This window comes from Oreochromis aureus, linkage group 6 (genome assembly GCF_013358895.1).
Source record: "Oreochromis aureus strain Israel breed Guangdong linkage group 6, ZZ_aureus, whole genome shotgun sequence".
Taxonomy (NCBI): Eukaryota; Metazoa; Chordata; class Actinopteri; order Cichliformes; family Cichlidae; genus Oreochromis; species Oreochromis aureus.
In genome coordinates this window covers 41,897,277-41,921,001 of record NC_052947.1, presented here as the reverse complement: position 1 = coordinate 41,921,001, position 23,725 = coordinate 41,897,277, and the positions used below count along the sequence as shown (strand labels likewise).

Sequence of the window (23,725 nt, the reverse complement as noted above, 5' to 3'; positions counted from 1 at the left end):
TTTCCAATAAGCATGATCGGAGCTCCCAATCGCACCATCGCACACAGTGTCCCTCGCTTCCCATAGGAACACGAATATCTTCCCCACAGTATTAGTAGAGCCCACTTCTTGCCCATGTTCCAATTACCATGCTAGGGTCGCTTACATTGTTGGTGGTTCGTCCTGTGAGTGTGACAGCACACCTAGTTGGGTCGATCTCTCCCACCTTGTACTTTTCATTATCTGTAGAAAACTTGAAACATGTAATTATCTAATTTTAGCATAAATGGTCCCACTGCTGTCTGCTTTGAAATGGCAGGGAAAAGTCTGGACAACAAAATACAGTTGCCAGTAGTCACTTCACTTCTAGTTAACTGTAACATACAATCATAGCCCCACTCATCCTCTAATGCAATGGTGCGGGCTCTGTAAACAACCGTGACCTAGCTGAAGCACAGGCAACACAGTCAGATACATGTTGTTCTCTAGCATCTTGAGCCACCCAATCAAGCCAGAGGTTACTGTCCTTGAAACCCGTGGCGCGCTTTATCAACTCTTTAAGCTTCAGTCTAAAGTAATCTGTTGTCAGAAGTACTCTCCCTTTTGGTTCCTGTTCCTTTTGAGCTACTGTTCCAGAAGTTACCATCTGATCAGTCAGAATGGTGATTAAGCTTTCTGCTGCGGCTTAGAATTTGCATCAACTAAATTTACCCTAAGCATATCATGGGGTGATTGCAGACCCGTACATCATACGCTCTCCAGCTACTACTAGCTCCTGTACACTTAATGACGTCACACAAATCAAATGTGAATGAGCGGGTAGACCCTTTACCATAATTCAACCCTATGCCCTTATTCCTGCTGAGACACTCATCACCTTTACCTGACACCTCGCGCTTTTGTCTTTTTTACCGATCCTGTTTTAGCAACTACAGTCTCAGGAAGTGCTGGGCTGGACTGGCCTCCGTGTTCAGACAAGTGGTTCGGAGTGCCCTGCAAAATATAGACAATAAACAACACAGCCATAGTTAATATCATTGCATACAATAAACATGTAGTTGTAAGGAACATTCTAATCAGTTTTCTCATTACGTGTCTCTGATTCGTGTGTTTGCATCATGTTATATAAACTTTGTATACTTTGTAGTGCATTATGCTAAACAAACCAACCCTTTCAATTCCCCAACCCTATCTGTCTCCTCAACGGGTTGTATGTTTTCAATGTTTCCTTATTATTTTGTCATAAAATAAATCAAACAAATAACTTAAGCTGTGTGACGGCACCTTGCATTTACGCCAGGCTGTGAGCTGCCCTGAATCTACTTGCTACACCCCCCTTTCACCCAATTTAATTTCTCAATCTTAGTTTAAACTATTCCTGACCTTCCCTTCTCTCATCTGATCATCTCAAGCACGTCCTGTACCAAATTTGCTTCCTCTTTTCAAGCCCACATTTAATTACAAGCTCTAACACATTTGCCCTATACGGCGGTCTCGACGTGTTTCCTGTCTACTTACAAAAATACCAGAGTTATTCTCAGAACTCAGAGCTGAAGTTCCCTTTTCTAAGTCTGTATGTTCAAGAAGAGAGCAAGCTGCTAGTCGGTAAACAACTTTATCATCACATAAGTTATTAGGTAAAAGTCACGTAGACACATTTCATGTAGCTAATAACATATATACAATTTTCCTTTGACATATCTGTATGTGCACGCCTAAATTATAACCTCTTATTCTAGAAATCAAAAATAACCTGAAAATAACACTTTCTGCGTCAGTTTTACCATACCTAAATTATCAAAAAACCTAAACATCATCAAGTAATCCTAAAACCCCTTTCAAATTAAACCTTAAATCCTGTAACTCCCCTTTTTGTGACACATCTCATGTGTTACAAACTCAAAATCCTTCACTCAGGTTAGGGCATTAAAAGAAAAGGTTAGTCATATCATATTAAGTCTACATGCTCCGGACCTTCAAACCTGTTTTTAAGGAATGAAATCAAATTAATCATCATGTCAAATCTTTTCTTGGCTCCATCCACAGCCTGCATCCTTGGAACGTCCTAGAAACAAAAACCTGTGTGTTAACCAGAACTTCACATTTCATACTCAATTTCCCCACTTATGATCCAACCTGTGTTATAACACAAAATAAACTTAAACAGAACAGTTATTAATCATGTGTTACCTCAGTTAATGGTAACTTGAGTTACCTCAAACAATGTTTCCTTTTAGCATTTGGCATTCTATAATGTAATAACATAATCCAACCCCAGTAAATAATTTTCTCAAAACAAACATCAACATCCCCAGAATTCAGTCTTCCACTCCTCCTGTTTGTCAACCTTTTATTTATTTCCCCTCTTGGTCCGATCACTCGCATTCACTCACATGCATTCACATGATATTTTTGCTGATACTGCAGCCTTCTGCGCACGTCATCAGATGCTCCACATCAGCAAAATGAGCTCAATCATTTGTTTTATTTCGTTTTCCTTTTTAGGAAAATAGTTCTCTATACTTTTGACTGGATTGACTCGCTGCAATCCTTACTTGGTAATTTGTCCGCTACCGTCAGTTCACTCTCTTCCAGGCCTGCTTAGAGCAAAATGAGAAAAAGAGAGCTGATTGTTAGCTCATCAAAGTACAAAACAAAATCACCTGACAGGTTTTTTCTAAGTGCACTGTTATAAAAACTATGGGCCCTTTTAGACATGTCCATGTTTATCAAAACTCCCTCTATTAAAATGAAAACAACAGCCCCAAAAATCTTAAACCATCTTAAATTTCACCCATTCAACGCACTGAAAACCTTGTCCAAACTGCAACGCTTTTACACACAACCATGTCCCCTTAGACACTTCACCATACTTAGATTCAGCCTAAAATATAAACACGTTATAACAATGTGTCAACACTAAATTATAAATTTCTTGTCCAAATCTGCACCTTCAACAGAAATGCATGTTGAAACCTTAACACCTTATTGAATTATTTTCATTTTCTTTCTATACTAATCACTTACTTTTATCAATCAGTGCAAAAGCACTCCTAACTCACTCTTATAAAACTGCTTTAATCACTTTTCTTCTGTTAATTTCCATTTATTTTATTAAACATTCACACCATTCTCTCACTCATACAACCAGCAAGCTGATCTTCATTGCATACGCTTGTGTTCTTAGCCGGTTTTCAATCAATGTCTCTATGCATCAAGTTTGATTAGACAAGCTTCATGAGCTTGTCTTTATAAGGTTAATGCATTTTCTGTTTGTGTGTGTATGGGTATATGTTATTTTGCATCTATGGCTTCACAGTCTCCCAGACTTCTTCCCAACTCTCCAGTTAAGCAGTCAGTTTTCTTTTTCCCCGAGTTACTAGCCCACATTTTGATTTCCCACCTTAAATTACCGCCCTCCTGGTCTTCAGCCAGGAGCTAGGGCTTGCTTTTCAGGTTCCTGGACACATCATTCTGTGAACAATTCCACCAGAAACTTGCCTTAACTTATCCATTGATGTTACCCTCTAACTTTCTTCCGACTGCTGGATCTGGAGAGCCGGTCCAAGTCTGCTTTACTCCTGAAAATAACAAAACTAAGACATTTTCATTATTATCACCAGTGGTTAAATAACCCATTTCTCTATCTCTGACCAGAAACACCAATTATGCCAGGCATGTAAGCGTGTTCTTCCCTGCATTTTATGTTAATTGGGTGTAAACTGCTTCTTCATTAAATTAATTCATTGAGTTCTTCGTTGCCTTGCGATGTATTCATGTTAATGTACACTACGTGTAAGCTGTTTCTTCATTGCATCCTATATATTCATATTTAATTTATGCATTTCACCACTGAGCTTTAGATTCAAACTATCTCACTTCTGATTCATTTCAAAATAATCTCACATGTAACAATTTGTATGTGTGTTTTCTATTCATTAAGGTAATGACAATTATCTTCGTTCATTATTCTTGCCTTTTCTAATGTTTACCTCTTTGTTATGCTATGGTGGACATCCCTAAACAATTCATGAGTTCAGGCTTCAATTTTCAATCCAATTATATCCTATATTCTCGCAGTCAAACTCGTCCAGCTTCATCTCTCACTGGTCCTCTCTGCACAATGTCCTGTTCGGGCTTCAAAGCTCCAGCAAACACAGTCTCAACTCAGCTGTTGTCTTCTTCTCTGTTTCTTTACAGTCTTTCTTTCAGATTAAGTCCCAGCATGGCAAAATATCACTCAATGTCCAGTGCTCTTCCACAATTCTTTATCCCACTGTTCAACTGCCCAGCCTGTATTTTCACAGTACATGTTGCATTACTCTTACATGCTGCTGCTGGTCGTCAGTCGTCATCAGTGTTAATGGATCAGTGGCACTGTCGTTGCCTGCTGTATTCAAGTCCACGATGTTCTGTCGGTCTTCATCAGGCGATTGACTGTCCTTTGAACTTCTTCTCCGCTTCAGGGACAAAGTGAGAGATCCAGCCAAGCACAATTTCGAGCCAAAACTGGCTTATTCTCCCAATTCTTTTAATCTACTTTTCTGCTGCTGAACTCAAGGTTGCAATGTTGAGAGAGTCCACCTGTATTGACACACTAAAGCATACAATTAGTATTATATTCATTTTTCTTAAAGGCTTCATTTGCTCCATGGGCCTCGTCTGTCTCTCTGTGTTCTTTCTGTACACACTCAGTTCCCATATATGGGCATGCAAAGTTCCTGTTCACTATTTCCTGTCGCTGCAGCCCCGGTACACAGAGCCATATTTCCTGTTCTTCAAACTAATCTAACTCCTTTATTCCATACACACGTTTAAAGGTTCTAACCTCTTTAGTCATTCAGTAATCGTCTCACACACTGCCTTTTCTTTCAAACTCCCCTTTTCACTTACTCAGACAAATCACACAGTCACTCAAATCAAATACTGACAGCATTCACACAATTAAAATCACTCGAAATACGCTTTCATACGAGTATCTTGGACATGCCTTCCATGATCAGAAAGAGCAAGTCAAAAGAAAAAGAAAAAGAAAACTGAAACCTCTCATAACATCACTGAAGGTCAAATATCTTCATAGACCCAAAAGTAAGCATATTATTTCCCTAGTCAAAAGTCAAACCGTTACTCACAGTAATTTTTAATCTCACAGCCTTTGTGTTTTGAAACTAAAAGAGGAAGGAACAGCGCCCAATTTAAACTGCGCATGTTGTCACTCAACAACACACACACAGAAAATGTAACTGTATATATTATCTCAAACTGAAACAGAACCCATCTAAAATCCTAAGACATCTTACTTGACACCCCAAAACACACATCGCTTACAGACATCCTTTTTAATTAAATTATCTCAAATTCAATTTCAGTTCTTAGAACCCAGATAACGGTCTTAAGTATCAACAGTTTATGTATCCTATCTCAAAACCCAGCAAAATTCATACAGTCATGGCAAGAAATAAAACTTTACTTACAGTCTTGTAATAAACAAAACCAGCGTCTTAAATACAGGCATCAGCCATGTGTAGCAGTCTCTATAAACTTCCTATCAGTCTTACACAGTTTTACCTAGTACAGACACGTGTCAAGCAAACCCCATACTCATATTCTACAGTTATCATGAAATACTTATCATAATCAACAACAGTCACACAAATATAATAAACATAAACTGCATTTCTTCCCTTAAAACACAGATTGAAGTCGTCCTTAACCCAGGCTCTGCAGTCAGTCATTAGCCACTCATTAGTAAACAGGAAATGTCACTCTAAATATGTCACAGGCATCTCATTTACATAGACACAGACACACTCTCAAAATAACCAGCCTGCTGCAGTGCCCGTGGCAGACAGAGCCTATATACAAACATAGAAATTATAACACAGAGACGCCTGATAAATTAAATAATATTTACAAGGCCTTAAATTGCACAACCTACATAATTTAGACAAAATTTGAATTAACCCTCAAGGGACAAACTCCAAGTTTTTGATAATCAATGACAGTCTCAGTTCCAAACTGTATCTGCTCTAATCCCTAAATATCCTAAGTAAATTTAAAAGCGTCCAACGCCCAAGCTCCAAGCTTTACTGCCCAAAAAGTGCATAAACCGCTCCAAACGGCAAAGTGGTCCAACCACTAGTTATTCTGGAGTGCCCCAAGCTCCACAGTGACCAACTGACTATCCTCATAGAGGACGGAGTCTAAGCGTCCCTGACTCCGGCAAGCGTTACCTCTGAGCGATGCACTTCCTAGAACATCCCACAGTTCCGTTCTCTACATAAATTTAATTATGTTTTTAAAGACATCCTATGAAACCACCAAACCAACTTTATTGATGTCCAAGCCCAGCTTTATATTCAATTATGACTGTATTACCATACACAGTTTCCAAATTACCTATAATCCTAAATTCAGTAGTCCAACTACTTTAAATTCTCTTTCCTTAGCAGTCCAACTGCATTTAAATCCTTGTAGCAGTCCAACTGCTTGTCCTTTACTCAGTACTGTCACTTAACCTTACATTATCATTACTTCAACTTCAATTCTCATGAGATTTTCACCAAAATCAAAACAGACCTTTACCAGTAATTTTCAGTGAGTAGACTTTCAATTTTGTCAGAACCAATTCAGCACTGTTTGGAAATAATTCAACAGGTAGTGCCTTACCTTTGAATAAGCCGGCTTATGTCCACTCACTTCGACCACTGACTCGTGTCTGCCTGTTTGAGCACCTTGGACCCTCTCAGTCTCAACCTCCAACTCTCTCTACTCAACCTCGGCCAATGCACCAAATGTTACAGGTTCGAAATTGAGGATGAGAGTAAAACAATGATGGTCCAGAAGAGGTCAATCAAACAATTGATTTTAATGAATACACATAGCGTGGAGAGGTGTAAACTGCAAAACAGTTGTACATCTCTGCCCAAAATACACTCTAGATTGCTTTTATAACATCAGGGTATTGTAACGCCCCTTCTTGCGTTTACAAGCACATAATTTGCATGTACAGAACATTCATGTATTTTAAGAATTAAATGCAACATAGAGGTTCCTCCTTGTGGCATACTCTTCCGAATATGGCGATGACCTAAGGCCTTTGAGGTCACCCTGGACTGGACATCCTTCCGTCACCTGTAACTAAGCAAACTCAAATACCACAAGAAGCTGAATACATTCAGGCCTTTGCTCAGCTACTATTTTACTGTAACAATATACTCAGCATATGAGTTATGATACATATATATTTAACGCAATCATTTTAAAGTAGTTATAACTGCACCTGTAATAAACATGTTAATATTTGATTATGATAACCCCTATAATATAAATTATAACATAATGCCAGCAGCTTCAATAAACACTTTGATGAAATGATAATTAATGCAATGATAAGATGATGGTTATGTAAAATAATCCCTGTAATTCCACAGTTATCAAAACCAAACATGATAAATTTGGCAAGTGCAGGCGGCACGACACGGAGGAGATTTGTCAATCAGGCTGCAGTATGCAATGCTGTACTGTGCAATAAAAAATCAGTGAAAAAGCGAGGCAGTGACGGATGAGCGGGACCACTGTGTGCTGTTTATTAACAAACAAAATATATTCCTATATGACAACATGCATAAAAGCAGAACGGTATTTGTACATCAGTGGGAAAATAGCGGGACAGTAGGCGGGCTTGCTAGCTTTTACGCGGCTTCATAGGGTCAGTCTGAAAATTAAAAAGAAGAATGAATGAACTCACCAGGTTGCCCGATCTCCTCACTTATGTGCCTCCAAGCTAGGTCCTTTATATTCCTGTCTCGGTAGAAGTAGCAGCTGGCATCATACAGCTCTGGGTGATTAGCCACGGCAGTGATGAGCTTTTCCTCCATACTGAATGAAGAATGAAGGGCTTTGGCTGGATCTGCCCCTTTGACCTGGGTCAGAGCCACGTCACCAGGGTCCTGATTGGTTGTCGCGGCGCGATTTGACGCTGGAGTTCAGATTTTCCAACTGAGCGGTTGACACGATCAGTGGCGTGTCTAGAAAATTTTTGTTGGGGGGGGGGGGGGCAGGTAGGGGCACAGATTTGGAGAAGGGTGGCAGATGTAATTGGCAGATAATGTTAAAAAAAAAATCTACCAACCATTAACCATAATTCAATAACCCTGTAAACCTAATAACCGAATGCGCTTTTAACTCTTATTAGAATGAGATTTTAACCACTACGGTGCAAAGTTTTTAGATACTGCGTTGATAAAGTACAAGAGATACAATCAGTGCTTTGTCAGTGTTTATTCAGCATTCAAGGACAGCAATATTTGCATAGTATTTTTACTGACATATAGTGCACATATGTTTTGGGCAAAAACATTTTTGAATATTAAAATACGAACATTTTTAACATACAATTGGCAAATTAGCCAATGCAAAACTTTATCTGCCTATTAAAAAAAGAAGATAATCTTCTCACAAACTGGTGTTTGATTTTGAAGCAGGAAAAAATGGGGAAACAAATGAAAAGACTAAAATTTGAATGAAACCTGAAAGCAAGTAAATACTTTCTATGCTGCCTTATGGTAAACTTTGGTAATATTGATGTATAAAGAACAACACTGGCTGATGATGAAATACAGTCAGCTGGCATGGTGACACTGCCAGTATTAACCTGCAGGGCTGGACTGGGACACAAAATTGGGCATTTTGACTACAGACCGGCCCCCCAGGTATTAAAGCCATAAAGCCTTTGAATGAAAACAAACGCTGTTGTGACAGTGATGTACACTGTCCTTTGGTTTATGTATGATTTCTATACATTTTACGTCAGATAAAAACTTTGTTCGCAAGATTCAGATAATTATTTAATAAAAGCTAGATATTTTAAATGAGAATAAGAAAGAAAAGTATTTCTTTGTGCCCCCCTTTCCCTGTTAATGCCCTACCTGGCCCCCTGGCATAACTTTGCTAGACCCGCCCCTGCACAGTTACCAGCTGTCAGCTACACAGAAAAGGATCCTGGTGTTATTTGTCTCTCAGAAACAGTTCATACCTTCCCTTCAACTCATTCATGTCACCTAAAAGGTAAACCTGTTTCTCCATCACCTGTTCAGCTCTGATGATTCAGTAAGGACATCTCCTGGTTTCATCTGCATGTTTCCCTCTCACCAGATAACCAAACCGATATCATGACCAGCAGCTTTACAGCTGTGGCTCCAGCAAACATCAGCTGATACTAGAAATTAATATTAAATAAATTCTAACAACAGCTGACCAAGCTTAAACGTGCTGCTGTTGTTTAGTGCGACATCTGCTGGTTTCCTCTTTCTGGCGCAAAGTGAGCGATAAATAAACAAGAGAGAAAAGCCGATCAGCTGATCATTGATCAGTTTCATGATTGAAGTAGAAACAGGAGAGGGAGGGGGGAGAATGAGAGAAGAAGAGGCAGCTGTGCAGCTTAACGACAGAATAACTCCACCTTTGTGTCTTTTTTTCATTATAGCGAAAGTACAGGACAAACTGCGTCTCTTCTCAGCTCAATACAAAACGCATAATATTTTCTCTGAATGAGGGACCATTCCATTTTTAAGGAGCCGTTGGCAACTCTACTAACTAAACTTATGAATAAAATAAAGTTCACTATCAGTAACATCACAGCACCCACCCAGCTGTATAGAAACTTGGTCATGCTAGCTAGTATGCAGCATGAATTACTGTAACTGACTGTAAAAAGTCAGCACAATGAATATAAACTCCACCTAAACTTGGTTTATATCTGATCCAGATAGACTGCAGTCATAACTTCCTACCTGAAGTTCAGTTCACCTGACACTCGGACTGGCGGCTGCCTCGGGTCTCTCCTCCTGCCTCCCCTTCCCTCATCCACCTGCTGGCCTCCGTGGAAGCTCTGCCATAGCCACCACCAAACAACTGAGTTATTTTTACACATCAATCAGCATCTGGACAATCCACCACCTCTCATTGTTCATGCCGTTACAAAAATAAATAAATAAATAAGTCATCAGCCCACCGGGCAGATGCCCGGTATGCCCGATGGCCAGTCCAGCTATGTTAACCTGCAACCAAATCTGCAGCTCCATACAGCTATGTTACGACTTGGATTATATCTTATAACTCATGACTCTTATGCTAGCTCCCCCCAGTAGCCTACTGCCTGAAATATTCGACGGTTGCAATAATTCTTTAAGTGCTATTTTTTCCTTGGTATTCTAATTTCACCGAAGTTTACTAAACTCAACAAACTTAATATTACTTACAGGGACATTTATTCTCTCCTCATTTTCTTTCGGCGAAAGAAAATGAGGAGAAAGACTGCGGTGCTGTCTTTCATGCTTGGATCTCCTTCCTTTGCTAACGTGATGCTCATAGTGCAGCAGCCGATGCTACATTCACTTACACTCGGATATCTTAGCTTCACTGTGAAAACATAATCGTACATTTCATATTTGATTGAATTTTATTGTTTTAGCTTCGGGGTGGCACCTGGGGTGGCCAGTCTGGTTGGGGGTGTGGCCTGTGCCCCCCCAGGCCACCCCGCTGGACACGCCACTGGACACGATACACGCGTATGCACAAAATGCAACACAAAAACTGATGCGTGTGGTTTTCTTCGCAAGTCACACGCGCCAGACGTGGTACACTGCCTCGCGTTTCACGCGTTTTCACGACGCAAATCTGCTTCCGAATTTTCGCGGGACCCGCAATTGCTTGTCATCGCGCTCTTTCCATTGACTTTACATGTAAACCTGACGCTCTGGCCGCCTCTATCGCGTTCGGTGTGAACACACCGTTAAGGTGCACCCTGAAGTGCTGTCCAAAATTCTGAACAGAATTGGGAACAAGATTGACTTTTTGGTGCCAATGCAAACCAAGCTCTATGGGATCTTTTATGGGAAGTGAATAGTCTCTAACCCCCTAAAGGATGCCCAGAGGACGCCCCAAGTAATGCTGTCAAATGCCTTCATCAAGTCCATAAAAGACATGTAGACTAGTTGGGTAAACTTCCACAGTATTCAGTATTCTACAACAAAGATCAGGATGACTCCAAGGCTTGACTAACTGTCCTCTCTAGGACCCTGGGTTAGCGGAAGAATGTGATCCATCTGATGTTGAATAGGTACTGGAACATGGTCCCCTTTCTTGAAGAGTGGAACAACCACCCCAATCTGCAGGTCAAGAGCTACTGTTCCTGACTTCCATGTGATGTTGCAGAGGTGTGACAGCTGCATCAAATCCATTGAGAACCTTTGGACAAATTTCATTTACCCGAAGAACCTGGCCATCAAACATTATTTGATGGTAAATCTATACTCCATCTCCTCAATACTGCTGACACACAGTATTGAGGAGATCCTCAAAATACTTTCTTCACTACCCAATAAATATCCTTGCTGAATTGAGCATTACTCGCAAAAGCTGGTTACCCCACTGACATCATGGTGCCAAGTGCAGCATATAGGTATTTATAAATACCCTTATGCTTGAACATGATAATAGTGATTAGCATAGACAGCCAATAACTGAATGCCACTTTGGGGAGGCCACTCTTTCATTGTCATTACCCATGTGAGCACTGAAGTTCTCCAGCTGGAGACTCCATTCGCATGCTTTCCAATATTCTACCGAAGCACTCTAAGAAAGCTAGGTACTCTAAATTGCCACTTAGTGCATAAGCACTAAGTGGCAACCACTCAGGTCTCAGGTCCTCACTCAGGACCCATTACCCAACCTGAAGGCTCAGGGAGGGAATGCTGTCATCCAGAGAGAAAAATTCCAATGTATAGGCACCAAAGATTGATAGAATTTGAAGCGAGATCGGTCAACTGTAGACCAGACAACAAACGACGGAGGCCCAGAAAAGTACAATCAAACGATGAGTTTATTGACAACGGAGAACAACCATCAGCATATGGCTTATTTGCTCTGACAAAAATACACTGAGTTCTGGTTTTATAGCATAGAGGATCACACCCCCACATACACGTCAATACAGGTCAAAAATACATTATGTCCAGTCATTGTTTACAGACAAGGGTACATCTTGTACATCTCTAATAACTATAAACAGACATATAACTTCTCTCTTTGATAACACCTTCCTTTTAAGGTAATAACTTCAAGCTTCAGGGCCTCTAAGGGCTAATAATGGACCCTCGTCCTCAATCACTAAGTAGACAGAATTGCAGCAGGTCTCAAAGAAAAGCAGAAGACACTTGGGCCTTCGCTCAGGCCTGCTACTAGATTTATGTGTATTGTAAGCATGCATGCAATTAACCTGCTATGTTCTCATCTTCCCTCAACATGTATCACCTGGACACTCTCACCAGTGAAGCTTAAAACCCTCTTGGATAGAACATCAACTCTAAACAAGCACAGTTATGCATTGTGTATAGAATGAACTCAACCTGTGAATAGAATGAATGTGATGACAAACATATTCAATGCAATATGAACCCTGTAAACAATATTACTGATAAAATAATACTGTAGAACATGTTATTAATGCATTTATCATAAGGCAGAGTATATGGCAGCAATAAAAGAATCTCTAAATCCCAACATTCCTCTTTTGACATTCCAACAAGGAATGTCACCATACCTCATGTTGTATCACTCCCTGCCCCACTCTATGTGTTCTAAGTTCATCTGGTAGATGCCCTCAACCCAGCCAGGGTTAGGAACCCTCGCCATTACTTTTACCAACAATCCTCTGACACAAGGAATGATACAACAACTAGCGATGACCAGTATTCCCAAAAGTACAGTCAAAGAAAACATCACTGACATAGCCACACCTTTCCATTGTCCAAACACAGATGTCATCCAGGACGCCAGCAGATTTTCGATACCTGAGTGCTCATGCATGGTTTTAGACAATTCGATTTTGCTCTCCCGTCAGTGAACTCGGACCCAATTGTTCTGCGAACCCCATCATGGCGTCCCTGGTTTGGTTAGAGAGTCTCAGCAGATTCCAATGAACATAGTTACTTTCAAATTCTACCACTATCAGATTTACCAGCTTGTACTCATCTGGAACTCTCCTGGGCACTCCAATAGAGTCTATCCCGGTCGGAGAGTTTAACCTAGGGTCATATGCATGTGTACCCCGGGTCCCTCTTTCGGCCAAAATATGTCTCTTACCTCTGGCGGCTAAGGTACGTGTGTTGTGTTGTGGAATAGCCTTTACCTGCCTAACTGAAGCACAGGCAACACAGTCAGATACATGTTGTTCTCTAGCATTTTGAGCCACCCAATCAACCCAGAGGTTACTGTCCTTGAAACCGGTGGCACGCTTTATCAAATCCTTAGGTTTCAGTCTAGAGTAATCTGTCGTCAGAAGTAATCTCTCTTTTGGTTCCTGTTCCTTTTGAGCTACTGTTCTCGAAGTTACCATCTGATCAGTCAGAATGGTGATTAAGCTTTCTGCGAGCGGCTTAGACTTTGCATCAACTAAATTTACCCTAAGCATATCATGGGGTGATTGCAGACCCATACATCATACGCTCTCCAGCTACTACTAGCTCCTGTACACTTAATGACGTCACACAAATCAAACGTGAATGAGCTGGTAGACCCTTTACCATAATTCAACTCTATGCCATTATTCATGCTGAGACACTCATCACCTTTACCTGACACCTCGCGCTTTTGTCTTTTTACCGATCCCGTTTTAGCAACTACAGTCTCAGGAAGTGCTGGGCTGGACTGGCCTCCGTGTTCAGACAAGTGGTCCAGAGTGCCCTGCAAAATATAGACAATAAACAACACAGCCATAGTTAATATCATTGCATACAATAAACATGTAGTTGTAAGGAACATTCTAATCAGTTTTCTCATTACGTGTCTCTGACTCGTGTGTTTGCATCATGTTATATAAACTTTATATCCTGGAATGAAACTCCCCTGCTTTTGTGGAGTCCTCAACTTGTCACCGCTCCTTTCTGCTGGCGTGGCGACCTTCTGCGCTGCTCCTCTTCTCTCTTCGGCCTCCCAGGTAGACTACTGGTTGGCCCGTTGCACAGGTGAGAGGATTTATTTTGCCTCTGCTCGTTATCGTTGACACCTGTGTTAGTTAAAGACGAGTTTTCCTCTAGCAAGCTCTCATGTGGTGGCGCACACTGCGACCAATGATACCAGGCATCGCCTTTCCCTTTTAGTTGACCTGCTATAGTTGTTCTGGCAACGACCTCATAAGGACCAGTCCAGCGTGGCTCCTTCCACTGCTGGAGCTCCTCGTGGGCTCAAATTCAGTTCCTTGTTTGCAGACTATAGCATAGCCTGCTTTCGATCCTTCTTCATCACGATGACAGCAGCCATCTCTGAACCAATCCTCAGCTCCAGGGATAGGTTCTGCTTTTAAATCTTCCCTGACTTTCCTTCAACTTCTGCTTTCTTAGTACAATCATGAGGTTCTCCTGATCCCATTAAATCTGCCATATTGATTCCTTCATGTGTAAATGTCAGATTTGGAGCATCTAAAACTTTACTCAGTCTCTGTTGTGCTAATGATGTCATAGTTGAACGCCTGCGAGTTCACATATGCCACCACACTATGTGTAGTCAGAACTTTTAGTGGGTGTTCTCTCACTGCATGTGCTGTTTTCTATATTATTTTGGCAACCCCTGCTGCATGCTGTGCGCATGTAGGGTGCCTTGCTTCTGTTGGACTCCACCTTATGCTGACATACATAAGTACCTGTCTTTCAATCGTCTTCCGGGGGTGAGAGACCTCTGCACAGCTCAAACGCCAGTTGCAAGAGCTCTCTAACATTAGAATCATCAGCTGTGACTTATATGGTGTTATTTCGGTACTTTACACGTCACACAGGCTTGAACGTTGTTTATATGGGGAGTTCCTCTTTTTTGTGTCTATATCTATTAATATGCCTTGTGCACTAAAACTTCCTGTTTTTCAATCTGGCTGAGCTCTTGTTTGTAAGTCAAAGGTGGCCTTGCTCTACAAGCCTTCATTATTAAAGTACATAAAACAGGATAATGAGCAGATACACATTAAAAATATTTCTTTTATTCCTAACAGCCAGTCCCCTTTTTCATTTTTCACTTGAGAAATGAACTAATTCCTAATTTATCACATTAAGTTTACTTCAATACAATTCAATTGAATTTTATTTATATAGCGCTAAATCACAACAAAAATTGGCTCCAGGCGCTTCATAGATACAGAGAAAAACCCAACAATCTTGTGACCCCTATGAGCAAGCACTTTGGCGACAGTGGGAAGGAAAACTCCCTTTAACAGGAAGAAACCTCCAGCAGAACCACGCTCAGGTACGTGCAGCCATCTGCTGCGACCGCTCGGCGTGAGCCAACAGAGGCTTTGAAGAGAGAGACCTAATATTTAATAATCCACATTTCACTGTTTTATTCTTCGGTTCAGATGTGGATTCTGTATTGTTCTTGCTTTGTTACTATTGATGTTTAAGTTGTTTATTGCTAGATTTGGTTTGTTGCTGTCTGTTTGGGAGCTGACATAGTCTCTATGGATAAGGGTCTTTGGCAGGGTAGCATCAGGAGAGAAGCTCCAGAGAGGCATGTTCCCTGTTAAAGCTAAAATATAACACAAAGAAATTATGCTAAACAAACAAAACCTTTCAATTCCCCAACCCTATCTGTCTCCTCAACGGGTTGTATGTTTTCAATGTTTAAAATAAATCAAACAAATAACTTAAGCTGTGTGACGGCACTTTATGCGTTTCGCCAGGCTGTGAGCTGCCCTAAATCTACTTGCTACACCCCTTTTTTTTCACCTAGTTTAATTTTTTTTCAATCCTAATTTAAACTATTCCTGACTTCCCTCAGTGCACACTGTAAAGTGTAAAAGATACAATTAGCTTTCTCCTGGTAAAAGGTCCTACATTATTTTCTCGACCTTTGGAAACATCCTCTATCGAGTTAACCCGTTTCATTTTTCAAACTTAGGCCTGATTTCTTCGCCCCCTTTAACGGGTAGCGCATATCCAGTCTGAACACTGTGTTTGGGCAATTTACGAATTGTTGCAGGATTTCTATGTTATGTAAAGTTCCTCTCATCCCTTTTATTCTTCCATTATAACCTGTATGCTGCAATAGACGTAGGCTGCCGGGGATTCCCATGATGCATTGAGTTTTTCCCTTCCAGTCACCTTTCTCACTCACTATGTGCTAATAGACCTCTCTGCATCGAATCATATCTGTTATTAATCTCTGTCTCTCTTCCACAGCATGTCTTTCATCCTGTTTTCCTTCTTTCACCCCAACCAATCACAGCAGATGGCCCCGCCCTCCCTGAGCCTGGTTCTGCCGGAGGTTTCTTCCTGTTAAAGGGAGTTTTTCCTTCCCACTGTCGCCAAAGTGCTTGCTCATAGGGGTCATATGATTGTTGGGTTTTTCTGTATTTATTATTGTGCTATCTACTGTACAATATAAAGTGCCTTGAGGCGACTTTTGTTGTGATTTGGCGCTATATAAATAAAATTGAATTGAATTGAATTGAATTGTGTCTAACAAGCTTTTGATCTTCTTTGTAATATAAACAACTAGGTGTCTTTGTGCTCTGTTTCTCTCCTTTCTCTGGTTGGTTCCGTTCGATCTCAGGCTTCCAGGATTCTTGCCACCCCTGTGGTTGCTGTGGTCCTGAACTCTTCTCCTGTAAAGGATAGAAAACAAACAGCCTCTCTCTGCTACACCTCACTAATCTACTATATTCATCTAAGGTTCCTTTAATCATTCAAAGTTGTTTCACCATATCATGTTCTGGGCTCTGTCCTTTATATTAACTTTACTTAATCTCCATGCCCTTCATGTGTGTGAGCAACACTTTTAGTTTTATTAAACACGCCCAGGGTAAGATATAAACCATCACCATCTGAGCATAGAAACAGATCAAAAGAACCACAAAACAATTTCTATATCTAAATTATCAAAACCCCAAACGTCATAAAACGATCCTAAAACCCATTTCAAATTAAACCTTAAATCCTATAACTCCCCTTTTGTGACACATCTTATGTGTTACAAACTCAAAATCCTTCACTCGAGCTTAGGAGATTAAAAGAAAAAGGTTAGTCATATCATATTAGATATTCATGCTCCGGCCCTTCAAACCTGTGTTTAAGGAATGAAATCAAATTAATCATTATGTCAAATCTTTTCTTGGCTCCATCCCCAGCCTGCATCCTTGGAACTTCCTAGAAACAAAAACCTGTGTGTTAACCAGAACTTCACATTTCATACTCAGTTTTTCCCCACTTATGATCCAACCTGCGTTATAAAAAGAAAACTTAAAACAGAAAAGTTATCAGTCATGTGTCCAACCTTAGTCCAGTCTTTATCTCAGTGTCCAGTCGGTCCAACCTATGGTCTGCCTGGTCCGTCCAGTCACCATCCATTTACACACATTCACTCACATGCATTAACATCAGGTATTGCTGACAGTGGAGACTATCTCGCAAATATTCAGTCTTCACTCTCAGCAACATCAACTCATTTATTTGTTTTACTTTGTTTTTAAGAAAATAGTTCTTTCTGCTTTTAGACTGGATTGGCTCGCGGCAATCCTTTTAGACAGAGACTTAGCCTTCTCCTCTGCCTATTGTAATCTGGAAAAGGTCACCGAGAATTTTCAGTGCTGTTATCCACTCTTTTACAGGCCTGCTTAGAACAAAAATGAGAAGAAGAGAGCTGATTATTAGCTCATCCAAACACAAAACAAAATCACCTGACAGGTTTTTTCTAAGTGCACTGTTACAAAAATGATGAACCCCCTTAGACATGTGCATGTTTGATAAAACTCCCTCTATTAAAATAAGAAAACAACACAAATCTAACCGATAGAAGTAACCCATCACTACAACAACAACCTCAACAATCTTAAACACAGAACATTTTGCCACAAGTTCTTCAGGGTCCTGACACTCTCAGGTCAACTAACATCACCTCACCTGCTCAATACACAGAAAATCTCGTTAAACACCACACAACTTGCACACCATCATCACTAAATTCTAAATTTTCTCTTCTGAAAACTTACTACGCACTAAGCGAGTTGGACAACATGATAAACAGACTCCTATGCTAAACCTGCTATCTGATCTTCATGAGCTCTTTTTATTCAAAGGTTAACGCATTTTCTATATATGTTTCTTTTCGTGGTTTTTCAGACTCCCTCACAAGGTTCCACTTAAACAGTCAGTTTTTCTCTTTCCCAAATTTGATCTCCCTCCTTAAATAACAGCATTCCTTGTCCTCAGCCAGAAGTTAGAGCTTGATTTTCAGGTTCAGGGAACAATTCACCCTGAAAGACAGTGAGTGTCTCCCCTCTTTGGCTCATCACTCGTCATTGTTAATGACGTTTCCCCCTCTGCCCCAGCGGCTTTACCCTTGAAGTCCCGTCTCCTCCAGTGAGTCCAAGCTCACTTAGGGACCTAGGTTCAAGCAATCGTGACTGCGCCTTGCCTTAGGTTGTCCCAGGGTTTCGAGGTGGGATCTTACCCGTCATGGGCTGTCCAGCCTTCCATGCTTCGCCTGATACGGGGCCAACTGGGCACGGGTGCTATGAGGGGAGGGGACACACTGACTCTGGAAATCAAAGGAGTGTAAGCTGCTTTCTTCATTTCATCAGTATATTAAGCTATCTCACTTCTGATTATTCCCAACATTTCACCTGTAACAATTTGTGTACGTGTGTTTTCTATTCATTAATGTAATTGTTAGTTCATGTATTTATTTTCTCAGTCTTTCTTTTTCTAAAACATGTAATTAATATATTTTATTACTTTTTCTTAAGACATTCAGTCTCTAATTCCTCTGTTTTCATGCTGCAACGTCTCTCCCCAGCTATAATCAGACTTCCTGTTTGACGCACACACACTCTCTCAGGCCTCCTCTATTCACGCACTCTCCTATGAGTTATTATTACTTATTTATTATTTTGTACAAATCACACAGAATCATTGAAATCAAGTACTCACAACATTCACACACTTAGAAGCACTCAAAATACGCTTTCCTAAGAGTATTTTATCAAACATGCTTGCTTAGAATCAGAAAGAGCAAGTAGACAACACTCAGTGCGTCTGTCCTCTTAAAAAGAAGAGAAATAAACACATATGGGACAATTCTCCCCATCTTAGACGAAATGTGACCTTAAATGTCCGTTTCTAAGTCATGTTCTTCTCTACACACGACTCTTGGCCTCCAGGGCATAAAACTTTAAACCTAAGTTTTACTTTTACCAGAACTAGTACTTTACCAGAACCCTCATACGTCCAATAAGACTGCTATATGTGCAATTCTTTCTTTGACAAAGTTGTATTTTGTATTTTCTTACTCAGCTGTATATAGTATTGGTATTCTATTTTATTCTATTCTACTTTATTTTATTGCATTCCAGTGTTTTCTAATTTCTGCTGCATAACTTTGCACTTTTGCTTTAACAAAACAAATTTCCCAGCTGTGGGACTAATAAAGGTCATCTTTATCTTTAACTAGCCCTAACCTAAATCCTGTCTCATCCACTGCTGAAATTCTAGTTCAATGAACACGTGTTGCAGTTTAAAATTAAAAGAGGAAGTAACTCACACCCAAGTACTGTGTGTGTGTGTGTTAATGTCTGTGTCCCTTTAAATGAAAAAAGGTGAACACATGTGGTGAGTTTTCCTCAATTTACACAAAATATGACATGAAATATCCTTTTCTAATTCCTGTTCTTCTTTAAACACCATGAATGACCTCCAGGTCATAACCTTTGGACTTATAACTCTGATATAAGTCCACACAGCACACCAAGCACAGAGAAGATTCAACCTCAGTGCTTCAGAATTCTCAAAATTCAGAAACTGTTTCTGTCATTTATCTGCCCAAGAACTTCATCATATGGACCTCGCTGGGTCCAGTAATCTTCAGCACACTTATCTCACTGCAGCCAGTGAAGATTTAAAAACAGTTTATTGTCTCAGTTTACCCAGTATTAACTTATCAGGTGGACCGCAGCCGATCCATACATCTCAACACAATCGTGTGTTCACCTTTACACAACTTATTCTTTACTTGTATCACAACACATCTAGTAATATCATCAGAATCACTTCAACATGGTAAACATTGATTTTCCTTTAAAATCAACTTACCCTTAAAACTCAAGATCACAGCTGACTCGATTCTCTGAAATCCTGAGTCAGTTAAACACCTTGCTCAACTCACGGTGTTCTTTTCTCGGACCCCTTCGTCCGAGCTCACTCTTTTTACCCCGGCATCTCCCCCAGATTGTTACGAGATCTTCATAAACCCAAAAGTAAGCATATTATTTCCCTAATCAAAAGTGAAGCCGTTCCTCACACAGTAATTCTTCATCCAACAGCCTTTGTGTTTTGAAACCAAAAAGAGGAAGGAACAGCGCCCAATTTTAAACTGTGCATGTTGTCACTGAACAACACACACACAGACACAGACCCAGGGCAATTCTTCCTGGATCATTTATCAACGTTCGAACAAACACAGTCCGCATTGATTATTTTCTGGACCTCAGCAGATCCACCAAAATTCATATAAATATATCAGCCATTAACCGATTTATTTCTTTTCCTCAGACCACGCCGGATCTGTTAATATCAACAACACTGCACACTCAGAATTGTGCAGCTGATTCTTCCCGTCAGACCGCGCGGATCTGTTACTTCAGCACAATAAACACTGATTTTCCTTCAAAATCAGTTTACCAAGAGAGCCACAAAACCATTTCTGACTCGATTTTCTGAACTTCTGTGTCACTTAAACATCCTGACAGCACCAGGTGTTTTCTGTCGGACTTCCTCGTCCGAACTTAATCCTTTTACTTACAAATGAGCGTCTCCCAAAATGATCCTCTTGATCATTAGCTATTCACCGAGCCCACAACTCTCGGCAACACCACCTGACATATGCTCACGCCGGAGCTCCTCTTTGAAGTCTCAAAGCGGTACAGGAGTTTGACACTTATTAAACCATAAGCTGACCAATAACTCTTATATTCTTCTATTCTTAAACATGCATTGGTCTCTTTTTCTCTTTTACCATGAAATACCATATAACCTTTTAACTCAGTACTGTCTGTTTCTCAAAGTTTCATTATCCTTGCTTCAAAGCTTCTCATTACTTCCAAGTTACTCATTCATTACTTGATGTTTTACTTTATTCTCGAGAATTCAGTTTTACCCTACTGCGCCAATTTAGTAGTTAAGATCATCTACTCAGCGAACAGATAATTTAGAATTCAGTCAATTTGCACAAATTTGCTTATTGAACAGGTTTGTGCGTACCTTTTAATCTTTTTAGACCGGTCCTCTGTTCACCTCATATCAGATCCAACCTTCGGCCACATTAGTTCTCTCTGATCTAATCTAGAAACTTCACGGTCTGCCGTACACAGAATCTCTTTTCCCTTTTCTTTGACAAGAGATACTCAAAAATTCTGCAAATTCTCTCCACTCAGGAGGAGGCTCACAGCTTTATTTCTTACTCTGTTTCTGGTTGGATTAAAATAACTCTTATATTAGAATCACCCTGTCCAGTGATACTGTATTTCAAAATCACCAAAGGCACGCTCACAAAACAGGAAAATGCTTCAGCAGCCTTAATGGGATCCCCGGGGCCTCTCACTGTCTATTTCAAGCACCTATAATGAAACAACGGCACAATGAGCATGCCCTTTATCTACCCCTCATTTAATCAATGTATCTATTCTTTGTTAAAATTAAAAGGGAAGTGACCGCACCCAAATTTTAACTGCGCACTTTTCCCCAGCAAAAAGACGGAAAAAGAGACTTTTACAGCCTCTCACACACACAGCCTGCAACCGGCTGGCACTTAAATCATTGCAGAGAGTTTCTTACGTCCACGGTTTCCAGCTGTATGAGTGGGTCCCTACAACCCGGATATACACACCGCTGCTCGCCTTTAAGAGACGTCAACAGGTCTGCAAATTCTCCAGGAATATCAACAAAACACAGCTTTTCTCGGCCCACGGTGGGTCCACAAATTTTCACTGACCACGGCGGGTCCACAAATTTTTCACTGACCACAGCGGGTCCACAAATGCATAGCTAATACTTTTAATCGTCTCTCATAGCTCACAGTATTTATTCTCAGAGTTACTTCAACACAACAGACCTTAGTTTCACTTTACTGCTCGGCTGGCTTTACTGCAAAACCTCAAGCTTACGGCTGACCTGAGTTTCTCTTAAATCATATATCAACTTCCTCGGACTCTTGCGTCCGGTATTTTACTCTTTTTCTCACAATTAAGTGTCTCCCTAACAATGATCCTCTGCGATCACCAGGGCTATATCTGAGGCCACAAAATCTCAGTGGGGCCCTTCCCCAGTTTAATACCCAGGAAACGTCTTTCCCGGGGTGGAGTCCTCCGGCTCCGTGACTTTTAGACACTTATAATCTCTTTATTCCTTAATCACAGCTCAATCTCTAGTTACTTTTAGCTCAGTACTGCTTTTTCCGAGCGACCGTGAACACAACACTACTCTTAAGTTTCACTTTCGTTGCAACAAAGGTTTTCGTTTCAAACAAAACTCAAAACAGAGATCAACGGATGACCACTTGACTACATATTCTAGAATTATAATCCACTACAGCACAATTTCAGTTTAAGAGGTTTGTGCCTTACCTTTTGCGGGCCCAATAGTCAAGCCATCACCGTGGCGTCTGCCGCTCGATCACCTGATCTGGCCTCGACCTCCGCCGACAACAAACACCTGTACCTCTTACTGCTGATCTTTAGTTGCCCGCATCCTCCACCAAATGAAGCGAGATCGGTCAACTGTAGACCAGACAACAAACGACGGAGGCCCAGAAAAGTACAATCAAACGATGAGTTTATTGACAACGGAGAACAACCGTCAGCATATGGCTTATTTGCTCTGACAAAAATACACTGAGTTCTGGTTTTATAGCATAGAGGATCACACCCCACATACACGTCAATACAGGTCAAAATACATTATGTCCAGTCATTGTTTACAGACAAGGGTACATCTTGTACATCTCTAATAACTATAAACAGACATATAACTTCTCTTTGATAACACCTTCCTTTTAAGGTAATAACTTCAAGCTTCAGGGTCTCTAAGGGCTAATAATGGACCCTCGTCCTCAATCACTAAGTAGACTAAATTGGCGCAGGTCTCAAATAAGAAGCAGAAGACACTTGGGCCTTCGCTCAGGCCTGCTACTAGATTTATGTGTATTGTAAGCATGCATGCAATTAACCTGCTATGTTCTCATCTTCCCTCAACATGTATCACCTGGACACTCTCACCAGTGAAGCTTAAAACCCTCTTGGATAGAACATCAACTCTAAACAAGCACAGTTATGCATTGTGTATAGAATGAACTCAACCTGTGAATAGAATGAATGTGATGACAAACATATTCAATGCAATATGAACCCTGTAAACAATATTACTGATAAAATAATACTGTAGAACATGTTATTAATGCATTTATCATAAGGCAGATTATATGGCAGCAATAAAAGAATCTCTAAATCCCAACAAATTATTAACCATCTGGAATTTATTCCCTCTCTAAGAGTCGTGTTCCAGAAGTGGAGCTCTGCACTGAGGCAAAGCTCTCCCAAGGGCCTGGTTCTAGAGAGGGGCCCAGGTAACCCTAGTCCAGGCAAAGTAATATATTCAGTAGATTTTCTACAGGTCTTCTGTACTTCATATGGTCCCTCACTAAGGACCAAAGA

The 23,725-nt window shown here is 40.5% G+C and overlaps 1 protein-coding gene across 1 annotated transcript in view; it reads left to right on the top strand.

The window, feature by feature from the left end:
- Positions 1 to 23,725, top strand: part of LOC120440666 (NACHT, LRR and PYD domains-containing protein 12-like) — a 50,717-nt gene that overhangs the window by 25,454 nt on the left and 1,538 nt on the right. The gene's annotated exons all lie outside the window — the stretch shown is intronic.